This window comes from Lutra lutra, chromosome 6 (assembly GCF_902655055.1).
Source record: "Lutra lutra chromosome 6, mLutLut1.2, whole genome shotgun sequence".
NCBI classification, from domain to species: Eukaryota; Metazoa; Chordata; class Mammalia; order Carnivora; family Mustelidae; genus Lutra; species Lutra lutra.
This window is the reverse complement of record NC_062283.1, coordinates 61,718,956-61,733,889: the sequence shown is the minus strand read 5'-3', so window position 1 is coordinate 61,733,889 and position 14,934 is coordinate 61,718,956.

The window sequence follows — 14,934 nt, the reverse complement described above, 5'->3', positions numbered from 1 at the left end:
ACCCTCCATTACAGGGAGCTCCCCTAGGGCAGGGTGGTCTCCCCCCTCAGACTAGGGCTCCCTGAGGGCAGGGCTGTGTCTCCCCTCAGACTGGGGCTCTCTGAGGGCAGGGCTGTGTTTCCCCCCTCAAACTGGGGCTCCCTGAGAGCAAGGCTGTGTCTCCCCCTCAGTCTGGAGCTCCTTGAAGGCATTGGGTTCTCTCCTGAGATGGGGCCTTTGCACCCAACTCCAGCCCTCTGGCTCTGGCAACACCCAGGCATTCCTCCCAGGACACCGTTTGTCACGCTTTGATGAATGAAACCTACTAAGAATAACTCAGTTCTTGTAGTTTCTAAAGGACAGAGGTGTGGAGTGAGGGAGGAGCTGGTGACTTTGGGGGTAGGGCGGGGAGATGGATGCACTCATTCATCCAACAGCATTTTCCCAGGTGCCCATCTGGACCCTGAGGGGAGACACGGTGAGTGCCACAGGGCCCCCTACTGTGCTCTTTCTGCTGTTGTCAGTAGGGGGGTGTCCACAGGACCTCTGAAACTGAAATCCCCACTCTCTTCTTCACAGCTTTCCACCCCAGAAGTCATCATCTGAAAGCCACCCAGCCCAGTCCATGCCTGGCACAAACTCCCTCTGCTTGGAACTCAGGTGTTTGGAGACAGGGTCTGCTTCCAGCGGGTCACGGGCTGTGGGGTGGGGGAGGACCACTGAAGCAGGCTTCCTCCTCCTATGGACACCTGTCAGAGTGACCATGGGAGAATGTAGAAGCAGTCTCAACCTGGCAGGAGTGCCTTTGGTGCTCTGAGTGGGGAAGCGGGTGCGAGTGACCCAAAGGATGAATCCCTGTCCCTTGCTCCCTCTCCGCACTTCCTCCCTCATCCTGCCCCTTCCCACTTCAAGACCTCAAGCCTCCAGTTAAGAACCAAACCACCTTTCCAGGGGCACCTGGGCAGCTCAGTTGGTTAAGCATCTGCCTTTGGCTTGGGTCATGATTCCAGGGTCCTGGGATTAAGCCCCACATCGGGCTCCCTGCTCGGTGGAGAGTCTGCTTCTCCCTCTCCCTCTGCCTGCTATTCTAGTACTTGGGCTTTTTCTCTATCTCTCTGTCAAATAAATAAATAAAATCTTTAAAAAAAAAAAAAAGGAAGAGTTGAGCCACCTTTCCAATGCAACTCTTCTAACAGGCCCTTCATAGGGGGCCCGTGGAGTGGGGAGGCTGTGACCTTAACCCACTTCTCTGGATGGGCCTTCCTGGCAGCCCTCCCCCAACTGCCACCTCCTGAGATGGATATTTCAGCCTGGTCTTGGCAAGAACGTCAGCCTAGGAGCCAGGTGGCCTTGTATGGTACCAGCTCTGCCACTGATCCCATCCATTCTTCATCCTTGAGAAGCCCTGTGCTCCTCTGGGCCTAGTTTCCCCATATGTAAAAGGACTTTTGTCCAGTTTCCATGGTTTTTAAACCTTTCTTTTTCCACCCTAAATAATGGATCCTTCTGTTTAAATAGTAACTTAAGTGGCATCTCCACTAGTAACACAGAAAATGTTTGGGGTTCTATGGTCAAAATAGGAGTGGGGGCCCAGAACCCCAGTCCATCTCTCTCTCTCTCTCACACACACACACACACACAGATCAGCTCCAGAGCACTCCAGAGATCATACCTCATAAACCTCTGAACCCTGAAATCCTTCCCTTGCAAGCATTCTGGGGTCCTCCCATGGCTGAGAGCTCTCAAACTGGGCTCTGAGCATGAAGCAGTGATTGTGGGCCTTCCGGGTGTAGGGAGCAGGGCCCCGGGGTAACAGGGCAAGGAGCTCTAACAGATAGGGAGTGTTCTATCAACACTGGGTAAGTCCAGTGAGGCTAGACTGACTGACTTACTTACTTACTTACTGGACTCCAGTGAGCACACCACCCTCCTTAGCCACCCCTGCCACACCACAGCCAGAAGTCAGGGGGCTTCTCTGGTGCTGGGCCCCTCAGCTGGAGGGAGGGCGGGATGAGTGGAGACAGAGAGGGTCCCTTCCCCAGTAGGATGGGCAGCACTACGACAGGAGCCTCTGCAGCTATTTTCTGGAATCCCTCTCACTATATCTAGGACGAGGAGAATGGCAGGGGTTGGGGGACTGGTAAGGGCCCCAAAGTGGCTGAGCCGTAGGGGGCTGGGCACCAGAAAACCCAACTGGGATTTTGTACTCCACTGCAGGAGACCCAGGGAATCCCCCAGCACCACTGAGGCTGCGAGTGCGAGAATTTGGTGCCAACGGGGGAAGGCAGGTGGGAGGGGGCCCATCAGGCACTGGTAAGAGGAAGGCCAGGGGCACCTGGGTGGCTCAGTGGGTTAAAGCCTCTGCCTTTGGCTCGGGTCATGATCTTAGGGTCTTGGAATCGAGCCCCACATCAGGCTCTCTTCTCATCGGGGAGCCTGCTTTCTCCTTTCTCTCTGCCTGCCTCTCTGCCTACTTGTGATCTTTGTCTGTCAAAAAAATAAATAAAATCTTTAAAAAGAAAAAAAAAAGAGGAAGGCCAGATGAGGAGGGGAGCGGGTACCATAGAGGGAAGAAAGATGGCGCCAAAAAGAGGCAGGACTGGGCCTGGGGTCCCAGCACAGGGCAGCAGGGCCGGTCCCTCCAGAATGGGAGAACTGCCAAAGTACCCAGCCCCTCCTCGCCAATAGATAGACCATGCTCAGCAGTGCTGAGAAAGGCTTGTGTTCAGCCCAGCCACCCAGGGTCACCAGGCAAAGGAATGCAGTCCCCTCACTGACACCCTCAGGCACACCTGCCCAGCCCCGGAGAGACCAATTTTCCCAATTTAGGGAACCTTACCATCCTCTATCCCAAACACCCACACACTGACATTTGTTCCCTGGAGACTTCACTGCCTTGGCCTTGGAAACTCCTGGATCTCTGTTCTGCGCCAGACACAGCTCCGGGCACTGGGGCTTCAGGAGCGGAAAAATCAGCCAGTCTCTGCCCTCATGGTACTCACATTCTAAGGGAGGGATGACCGCTGAGCAACAAGTCAGAAAAGACGAATGTTCAAGGCACCTGGGTGGCTCAATTGGTTAAGCGACTGCCTTTGGCTCAGGTCATGATTGCGGGGTCCTGGGATCGAGTCCCATATTGGGCTCCCCCTGCTCTGTGGGGAACCTGTTTCTCCCTCTTCTGCCTGCTACTCCTCATCTTGTGCTCTGTGTGTGTGTGTGTTAAATAAGCAAATAAAATCTTAAGAAAAAGAAAGAAAGAAAGGAAAAGGAAGGAAGGAAGGAAGAAAGGAAGGAAGAAAGAAAAGACAAAAGTTCAGGTTGTGGTAAGACTACAGGAGGGGAGAGTGTTGGGGTGGCTGGGGCACCATCAAAGACCATCTTCAGGGGGAGGTGACATTTGAGGGGTGACCTGAACTGAGAAGCCAGTCAGGCTTTGGAACCAAAAGGAGTCCAAAAATGTACAATATTTTTAAATAGAAAAGAACAGGAATCCACAAACATTGAAGGGCAGGGAAGTGAGGGATGTTTTGGGGCCTCTGCTGTGTGTCGGGCCTGTCAGTAGGATAATCATGTACGCCGTCTCCCACCGCCTGCTTCAGAACCCTGTGTGTTAAACAGTATTATTTTCATTTTACAGATAAGAAATATGAAGCCCAGAGAAGTTACTGTTTCATTTGTCTAATAGGATATATTGAGTTTTAGCCTCTAACACCATAATAAATACCACAGGGGCCCTGCCCTGTCAGGGCCTCCAGTCTGTGAGAACACAGAGGTGGAACGGGGAGGGCTTCCTAAAGGATACCATGTCTCAGCTGAGTCTGAAAAGATGAGGAAGTGAGGAGAGGGGCCAGGGGGGCTAGCACCAGTGGCAGGGTGACCTGTGGACAGAAGTAAAGGACTGGAGTGGTGGGGGTCCTGCCCACTTGCCGGGTCAACTCCCCAAGGGTCTAGGGTGGTGAGTGAGGAACCTGTAGGCAGACAAGGGAGGAGGGCAGATGGGACCGCCTGGCAGGGCTATTAGGCAAGGCAGGTCTGGTGGGACCTCTTTCAAGGCTGTGATGACCTGGCTACCCCCCAAGGGACACAATTACTAATGGCAAAAGACGGCTGTGAGCCAACAGCAAGGCCTGGTTGGACAGGCACACATGTTCACACACTCCACACCCACAGACCCAGACGGATGTGGGCATGCCACACGTGTGCGCACATGCAGCTTGCCCATTCCTTGGGCTGTATTGACAAGGGCTGCAGAAAGGCACAGGACAGGGGGTCAGAGATCACGGGACAGTGTGGCTCCATCCTAGTGTAGGCCTCAGGCCCTAGGCACCTCTTTCTGGAGCCCCAGGGTAGATGATGCTCCAAACCCTCCCTCCCAAGCTCTCAAGCCCCTTGCCTTCCCTGTCACCCCCTCCCCCATACACTCTGAGATCTCACCTGCCAGTACCTTGTCCAGGATGGGCCGACAGGACGTTCGAACTCCCTGCTGGTCACATTCACGGGGAATACAGCCTTGCACACCACAGCCAGCAGCAGAATCTAGACTCAGAACAGACTCTGCTGGACTGGAACAAACAGGCCACGTCAGAGATGAGCGTTTGTACCCCAACACAAGGTCTCCAACACAAGGTCAGATGCCAAACAGCTCAGACACAAGCTGCGGGGGGGCCCACAAGTAAGATCAATTTGGGGGAGCATTCCTGGGAGGCGACTTGTCCCTTAGGGAGCTATGAATATACAGATCTGAGCTGTGCTAATGGAAGGAGAGCAACCAGCTAGAAGAGAGGGGGGCAGCCCCCAGACTCCGAGCTGGCCAGACCGTTCAGGAGCTGTGGGTCCAGACCTGGAGATCTCCCCCTGAAGGGGACACTGACAGAGTGACAGGGTGGGGAGGGATCTAGAAACCCCATCATAGGAGGAACTACCACAAGGATGTTTAGCCCCCAAAACAAAAGACTCTGGCATCTGGGAGGTCCCCGCTCTAGCCACAGCCTTTGCCTACTGGCAACTTTCTTGCGCCTAGTTAAGCTACAGCTCCACTTCCTTGGGGAAGCCTTTTCTGACCTCTCTGGCAATTATGTCCCGTGGTTATATGCTCTGTCTGCCACCCATCCCTGGTCTCGGCGTAGCACTTACCAGAAGCAGCTTTACCTATGTGAGTGTTCTCTTTGTGCTGTCTCTCTAAGAAACTGTAAGCAGCGTGAGGTTAAGGGCCCTATGTGCTATTGCTTACTATTGTTTTCCTCGTATCTGGCCCATCGTAGGCGCTCCATAAACATCCACAGAGGGAGGAAAGAAGTACCTTGAACCGTCCGAGGGCTGCCATATGTAGGTTCTCCAGGGCCAGAGGGAGCAGGAGCACCAGCAGAAGGTCAGCCTAGGGAGTCAGATTTCAGATCATCAATAGTAAGGTTTTAGAAGTCAGATGGTCACAATGTGGACCAGGCTGCCTCAGAAGACGGTGAGTTTCTCTGGATGAGTTTAAGCAGAACCAAGAGGAGCACTTGTCAGAGGTGTTGTTATGTGAATGAATGAATGAATGAATGAGGATGATTACTACCGAGTATTCATACATGAGTAGGAGGTTGCTGACAGCTGACCTGTGTCTCAGAATTGCATCGGAGTTGAACAGGAGGACAAAGAGCCATGGACCCCGAGACATCCGCCACACACACACTTAACAGAAAAGCACACTTCTAATCCATCCAGCAATGCCAGATGTGTCGTGCTGGATAACATTTACAGCAGGGCGAGGACGGAGGTGTCTCGGGAGCAGCTCCATCCTGATTCCCCTCTCACTCTTCCCAAAAAGATCACCCACTTTGGGCTACTTTCCCTGGGGTTGACCCCTTGGCATCAATCTGTCCTGAGGTCAATGCTCCTGTGGCAGCTTCCTCCTCGGGGCTGGGGATGGGATTGAGAAGGAAGAACTTGGCACCTGGTGTCACCTCTGGCCTGCAAAGGGTGGTGTGGGCGGGGCTGGTGCCCCTGCTCTGAGCTCCCCCCAGCATGTTTGGAAGCCTGAGATGTAGGTCCAGCTCATGCTCATGATCCTTCCCCTCCCTCACCCCGCTTCCCTGGCCACTGCTCTGTGAGCTTCCCGCCGAGGAATTGTAGTGTTACCTGCCTCTATCCCACCCCTGGCTCAGAGAAGGGATGGTGAGCAACACAGGGGCCAGGGCTAACAGAGCTGAGATAGAAAGTGGTGTTCTGCTCAGGGAGACAGAGATGGAGTACGTTCTAGCCAGACTGTGGTAGCATCTAGACAGGGACTGGGAAGAACGCGCCCTGGGGCCCCTGAGGCTGGGACCAGGTTGGACTTGTCTTCTGTCCGTGCTCTGGGCCTGCCCTGTCTCCAGCAGCCCTGCTGTGGCCAGTGACCCGTCAGTGACTCACAGCCAGCTGTGGACACAGAGGGGAGAAAGTGGCCCCCAGCTGAGCTCATGCACTCGCAATTAGCCCTCTATGCTTCCTCACCAGGGAGAGCCTCCCGGCTTCCGCGCACGCACGTCCCAGGCTCCCTTTCGCAACCGCAACGTGCCTCTTGCTGCTTATTTTAGTCTGATGAAGCCTCTTGAAATGTCAGAGCTGGAACCAAGTTGGGATTATGCATGTCAATCCTTCCATTCAACCAGGAGGAAAACGGATATTCAGGAGAGTAAGGGATGTGTTTCAGGGCACATAGCTAATTCGCTGAAATTCCACGGCAGGCTTTGGGGACCCAAATCCAGGTGTCCTTAACTCAGAGGGAGCAGTGCCCTTCAGCCAGCCCCTGACCACACTTCTGGAACCTCGGAGCCAGCATGCCCGGATTTGAACTCTGATTTGCCCTTTATCAACTGTGCGACTACAGGCAAGTTAGCCTCTCCATAAGTCTGCCTCCTCATCTGTAAAATGAAGCTTACAGTGGTACCTACCTCCCAGACTGGTGTGAGGAGCCAATGCGTTAACCTAGCTGAATTGCTGAGACCAGTGCCAGACACCGGACATGAACTCATGTTAAAGCATGTTAGCTAGCATGCTTAGGTGCACAGTGGAGTTACAGGACCTCTGTCCTTGGTGTGGAAAGTTCAAAGATTAGGGTTTATTGGTTTGCCTGAGAGCGAGCAGATTCCAGGAGGCTAGCCGTATAACCAGGTTTGTGTCAAAACCATGTATGGTTTCCTGCTGAGGCCAGGTGTTGCTGTCAGAAGGAGCAGACGGGGGCCCAGAAGCTGCTGGCCTTCCGCTCTGGCAGCCGCCACCTGAGATCCCAAGATTGCAGACATCACAGCAAGGGCCAGTGGAGATTCTCAGGGCAGCTCAAGCTGGAAGAACGTGGAGAAATGCCCTTTTGAAGGCAAGAATGAGCCTCTGCTCATCTGCAAAACAGGGGAAAGCGGAGCCTCTAATGTGCAGGGTGGTAGCGGGCATGAGCTCGGGGGGACGGGGGCACTCTATCCAGCATTATCCTCTCCCGCCCTCCTCCTTCCTGCCCCTCACCTGCTTGAGACCAGTCGTCTCAACTCAGAGCAGCGTCTCCTGGACCGCGCTGAATAAATATTAACAAATTCTTCTCCTGCCACGTTCCTCCTTTGCTAGTCACCAAGGCTCTGGCACCTCACACCAGAGGAACTATGGTCCCAGGACATGTACAAGATCCGGGTGGTCTCATTCCAGCCGCGGAGATGCTTGTGGGATGGATGACTCGGTGAATTAGTGAGTGGAGCAATTCCCAGAACCTCCCAAAAACTCACCCTGAGCTTTCAACATTGGGCAACATTCTGGTTGCCCCAGAGCCCCAGCCACAAACAACCTCTAAGGAATGGCTGCTCTTCAGTTGTGTCATCCCTCATCAGCACTCATCTCTCCTGAACACAATCTTTCTTGGCCCCCTCCCTCCACCACCGGCAAGACTGGACAACCAGGTGTGTTTGCAACCTGTTTGCTCCACTGTTGCTGGAGGTCACAACCATCCTATTGCCCATAACCACTGACCACAAGCCTGGTGATCAGTCTTGAGCCCTGTCCTGCTCTCCGAGTCACAGCAGTCCCCCATCCACCTCACCAGCCTCCTGGGACAGCCTGCATAAGAAAACTGACTTTTCAGCTTGCTCTTGCAACTCCTCTGATCGCTCATGGTGCTCTCCAAGTCCTAGCCCTTGCTCTTCTGGCCCCAGCTTGTCCCTACCCATAGAGTCCTGCTGTGGGTGGCCCTCTCCTCACCAGGAACATCACCTACTGTCTGGCCTCCTCTCCATCAGGGCAGATTGAAACTCCACAGGTTGGGAAGCCAGCCAGAACCAGCTGGGAGTTTGTGCCCTTTTGAAGACTGGGACACTGAACACTCGTTCTGTCCTCAGATGCCAGGTGATGGTTTGGTTCCAGCTTTTCCCCCATCACCTACCATTCAGGCCTCTGGATGGTACAGAAAGCTGTAGGGCCACTACAACCAACCAGAGGATTCCAAGAATATCCAAAATGGCAGATCCTGAAGCATCACCCAGTCTAGTGGAGATACTCCTAGAGCATTTGAAAATGTGTTAGTCTTTTTTATTGTAACAATGATGAGAGGTGGTCTGGCACTGGATGCCATGGGCCAGGGATGCTAAATATCCCACAAAGCACAAGGCAGTTTGCACAATGAAGAATTACACTCCTCTGTCCATTGATAGATGAATGGATAAAGAATGCATGAGACATGAATGTAAATGGGCTAAACGTCCCACTCAAAAGACAAAGGGTATCAGATTGGATAAAAAAGCAAGAACCATCAATATGCTGTCTGCAACAGGCTCATTTTAGACCCAAAGACACCTCCAGATGTAAAGTGAGGGGATAGAAAACCATTTATCATGTTAATGGACATCAAAAGAAAGCTGGGGTGCTCACTTCAGCAGCACATATACTAAAAAAAGAAAGCTGGGGTGTCAATCCTTATGTCAGACAAATTAGATTTTAAACCAAAGACTGTAATAAGAGAGGAGGAAGGACACTATATCATAATTATAGGGTCTATACAACAAGAAGATCTAACAATTATAAACATTTATGCCCCTAACATGGGAGCAGCCAATTATATAAGCCAATTAATAACAAAATCAAAGAAACACTTCAATAATGCTACAATAATAGTGGGGAACTTAAACACCCTCTGCACTGCAATGGACAGATCATCTAAGCAGAAGACCAACAAGGAAATAAGGGCTTTGAATGACACACTAGACCAGATGGACTTCACAGATATATTCAGAACATTCCATCTCAAAGCAACAGAATACATATTCTTCTCGAGGGCACATGGAACATTCTCCAGAACAGATCACATCCTGGGTCACAAATCAGGTCTCTACAGGTACCAGAAGATTGGGTCATTCCCTGCATATTTTCAGACCACAATGCTTTGAAACTGGAACTCAATCACAAGAGGAAAACTGGAAAGAACTCAAATACATGGAACTAAAAGTGCCCTACTGAAGAATGAATGGGTCAACCAGAAAATTAAAGAAGAATTTTAAAAATTCATGGAAACAAATGAAAATGAAAACACAACTCTTCAAAATCTTTGGGATGCAGCAAAGACAGTCCTAAGAGGGAAGTATATAGCACTATAAGCCTTTCTCAAGGAACAAGAAAGGTCTCAAATACACAACCTAGCCCTACACCTAAAGGTGCTGGAGAAAGAGCAGCAGATAAAGCCTAAACCCAGCAGGAGAAGAGATCAGAAATCAATGAAATATAAACCAAAGGCACAGTAGAACAGATCAATGAAACTAGGAGCTGGTTCTTTGAAAGAATAAGATTGATAAACCCCTGGCCAGACTTCTCAAAAAGAAAAGAGAAAGGACTCAAGTCAAGAGGACTCAAAGATCAAGAATAAAAAAGGAGAGATCACAACCAACACTGAAAAAATACAAGCAATTATAAGAATGAATTATGAGCAACTGTATGCCGACAAATTAGGCAATCTGGAAGGAAAGGATGCATTCCAAGAGACGTATAAACTACCAAAACTGAAACAGGAAACAATAGAAAACCCAAACAAACCCATAACCAGCAAGGAAATGGAAGCAGTAGTCAAAAATCTCCAAAGAAACAAGAGCCCAGGGCCAGCTGACTTCCCAGAGGAATTCTACCAAACATTTAAAGAAGGATTAATACCTATTTTTCTGAAGTTGTTTCAAAATTATCAGAATGGAAGGAAAACTTCCAAACTCTTTTTATGAGACCAGCATTACCTTGATCCCAAAACCAGACAAAAACCCCACCACAAAGAATTACAAACCAATATCACTGAGGAACATGGATGCGAAAATTCTCACCAAAATACTAGCCAATAGGATCCGACAGTACATTAAAAGGATTATTCACCATGACAAGTGGGATTTATTCCTGAACTGCAAGGTTGGTTCAACATACACGAATCAATCAATGTGATACATAAATAAAAGAAAGGACAAGAACCATATGATCCTCTCAAGAGATGCAGAAAAAGCATTGACAAAGTATAGCATCCTTTCTTGATTAAAACTCCCCACAGTGTAGGGATGGAGGGTACATACTTCAATATCATAAAGGCATCTATGAAAAACCCACAATGAATATCATTCTCAATGGGGAAAAACTGAGAACTTATCCCCTAAGGTCAGGAACATGGTAGGGCTGTCCACTATTACCACTGCTGTTCAACATAGTACTAAAAGTCCTAGCCTCAGCAATCAGAGAACAGAAAGAAACAAAAGGCACCCGAATTGGTAAAGAAGAACTTGAACTCTCACTCTTTGCAGATGACATGACACTCTATGTGGAAAACCCAAAAAACTCCACCCAATATTGTTAGAACTCATACAGGAATTCAGCAAAGTGGCAGGATATAAAAACAAATGCACAGAAATCAGTTGCAGTTCTATACACCAACAGCAAGACAGAAGAAAGAAATTAAGGAGTCTATCCCATTTATAATTGCACCCCAAACCATAAGATACCTAGGAATAAACCTAACCAAAGAGGTAAAGGACATGTATTCAGAAAATATAGAATACTCATGAAAGAAATTGAGGAAGACCCAAAGAAATGGAAAAATGTTCCATGCTCATGGGTTGGAAGACCAAATATTGTGAAAACGTCTATGCTACCTAGAGTAATCTATACATCCCATGCAATCTCTATCAAAATACCATCAACTTTTTTCACAGAACTGGAACAAATAATCCCAAAATTTGTATGGAACCAGAAAAGACCCCTAATGGCCAGAGGATGTTGAAAGAGAAAATCAAAGCTGGTGGCATCACAATTTGAGACTTCAAATTCTATTACAAAGCTGTAATCATCAAGACTGTATGGTGCTAGCACAAAAACAGACACATAGATCAATGGAACAAAATAGAGAACCCAGAAATGGATCCTCAACTCCATGGTCAGCTAATCTTCCACAAAGCAGGAAAGAATGTCCAATGGAAAAGAGACAGTCTCTTCAACAAATGATGTTCGAAAAATTGGACATCCACATGCAGAAGAATGAAACTGGACCACTTCCTTACACCATACACAAAAATAGACTCAAAATGGATGAAAGACCTATATGTGAGACAGGAACCCATCAAAATCCTAGAGAACACAGGCAGCAACCTCTTCGACCTCAGCCACAGCAACTTCTTCCTAGACACTCCAAAGGCAAGGGAAACAAAGGCAAAATGAGCTACTGGGACTTCATCAAGATCAAAAGCTTTTGCACAGCAAAGGAAACTGAGGATAAAACCAAAAGACAACCAACAGAATGGGAGAAGATATTTGCAAATGACATGTCAGATAAAGGGCTAGTATCCAAAATCTATAAAGAACTTATCAAACTCAACACCCAAAGAACAAATAATCCAATCAAGAAATGAGCAGAGGACATGAACAGACATTTTGCAAAGAAGACATCCAGATGGCCAACAGACACATGAAAAAGTGCTCCACATCACTTGGCATCAGGGAAATACAAATCAAAACCACAGTGAGATACCACCTCACACCAGTCAGAATGGCTAAAATTAACAAGTCAGGAAATGACAGGTGTTGGCGAGGATGCAGAGAAAGGGGACCCCTCCTACACTGTTGGTGGGAATGCAAGCTGGTGCAGCCACTCTGGAAAACAGTATGGAGGCTCCTCAAAAAGTTGAAAATAGAGCTACCCTATGACCCAGCAATCGCACTACTGGGTATTTACCCCAAAGATATAAATGTAGTGATCTGAAGGGGCACCTGCACCCCAATGTTTATAGCAGCAATGTTCACAATAGCCAAGCTTTGGAAAGAGTGTGTATATATATATATATATATATATATATATATATATTCATTCACTCATATATATATGAATATGTATATATATGAATGAATATATATTCATTCATATATATATATATATATTCATTCATATATATATATGAAAGAATATTATGCAGCCATAAAAAACCAAAATCTTGCCATTTGCAATGAGGTGAATGGAGGGTATTATGCTAAGCGAAATAAGTCAATCAGAGAAAGACAATTATCATATCATCTCACTGATATGTGGAATTTAAGAAACAAAACAGGATTATAGAGGAAGAGACCTAAATAAATAAATAAAACAAGACAAAACCAGAGAGGGCGACAAACTGAGAGATTCTTAATCATAGGAAACAAACTAGGGGTTGCTGGAGGGGTGGGGGGAGGGGTGGGAGGATAGGGTAAATGGGTGATGGACATTGGGGAGGGTATGTGTTGTAATGAGTTCTGGTATCATATAAGACTGATGAATCACAGACCTGTACCCCTGAAGCAAATAATACATTATATGTTAATTAATTGAATTTAAATAAGAAAAATAAATCTCATACAAGAAAAAAAAGATATATATAAAAAGAACACTATATATATTCCAATATATATATATATTGGAATATTATTCAGCCATAAAAAAGAATGAAATTTTGCCATCTGCCATGACATGGATGGAGCTAGCGAATGTAATACCAAAAGAAATAAGTCAGTCAGGAAAAGACAAATACCATACAATTTTACTCATCTGTGGAATTTAAGAAACAAAAATTGAACTTGAACTCTCACTCTTTGCAGATGACATGACACTCTATGTGGAAAACCCAAAAAACTCAGAATGAGCAAAGAAAAGAGAAGAGAGATAAGCCAAGAACTCTTAACTATAGAGAACAAACTGATGGTTACCAGAGGGGAGGTGGGATGGGGGAAATAGATAATGGGGATGAAGGAGAGCACTTGTGATAAGCACCATGTGTTGTATGGAAGTGTTGAATCACTACATTGTATACCTGAAACTAATATAACTCTGTTTGTTAACTCTATTGGAAATAAATAAAGAATTGGACCCCATTCTTCCTTGGAGAGACACAGATTCTAGTTGGAAGTACTTACTGTGCAGTTGTAGTAACTATGAGCCAAACATATAATAATATAATTTTTATATTTGGGCTTAAATCTACCATCTTACTAAGTGCTTTCTATATGTCCTACCTAATCTATATTGCTTCCTCTCTCCTTTCTTTGCCTCCTGCTAGAATTATTTTATTCAGCTATCCTCCTCTATTAATTTAGAAGTTATTCACCCTTTTACACTTTTTAGAAGTTACTCAAAGATTACAGCATGCCTTCTTAACAAATCCTAATATTAAATGATTTTTTTTACTCTCTTTCCCCAAAATATAGGGAAGGACCTTAGGACCTTAACTCCCCTTAAGCACTATTATATTATTATTTTTCTACACAGCCAATATTATTTTACATGTATCCACATGTTTACCATTTTCAATGGTCTACATTCCTTTCTGTATCTCTAACTTTTCATTTGGGATTATTTCCTTCTGCTCAAAAAATATCCTATTAATGTGGATCTGCTGGTGATTAATTCCCTCAGTTTTTATTAGTCTAAAAATGTATATATTTCATTTCCCTCTTGAATAATCCAGAAGGGTATTGAATAATAAGTTGGCTGTTGTTTTCTTTCAGCCCTCTGAAGAATTCTATTGTCTTCTGGCTTCCCTTGTTTCCACTGAGAAATTGACTCTATATCTAATTGTTGCCCCCTTGAAGCTAATCTGTGTTTTTGTCTGTTTTCAAGTTCTCCTCCTTATCTTGGATTTTCAGCTTTTATTTCTGCTCTAATAGAAAACATATGCTTTTTAGTCTTACTCTAATAGGTGTAGATTTCTTTTGACTTATTCTGATTTAGATGATTAAGGGTAGAGCCTAGGGCTTATTGAATATATGGATTGATGTCTTTCATCAGTTTTTTGAAAGATCTCAGCCATCATCCCCTTGTATATTGCTTCTGCTCCATTCTTTTAAACTTTTAAATTTTCTATTTCCTGTGGTCTTTTAGACTGTCCTCTATATTTTCCATCCTTTTACCTTTCTGTGGTTCATTCTGGATATTTTCTTTTCTCATCCAGCTTCTAATTAACTAATTCTTCATTCAGTTTTGTCTAACCTGCTGCTAAACCTATCTTTGGAATTCTCAGTGTCAGGTGTTTTAATTTTCAATCTAGAGTCTCCATTGAGAAAAAAACAGTTTCAATTCTCAGCCAAAATTCTGAATCCTGTCTTTTATTTCCTTAGTCATGCTAAGAACTGTATTTTTTTTTTTAATTTAAATCTGCATGCATAACTTCAACTTCTAGAGAGGAGGTTATATACTTTTTTTATATACTTGCTCATGTGTCCTGTCTCATTATGTGTCTGATTTTTCTATTTTAGTTCTGTTTTTATGGGTTGTTTTGTTTTGTTTTGTTTAACCAGTATACCCTGGACACTGTAGGTGCAAAATCATTTGTAGAAATGATCTAACACCAGGATGGTATCTTCTTCCGGAGAGGATTTACAGTAGCCTGAAGGCACTGGCAACACTGGATCACCTTAATCCAATTTCAGGAACTGAGATGAGTCAAAGCAGATCTTCAGCCCCTGGGAGAACCTGTC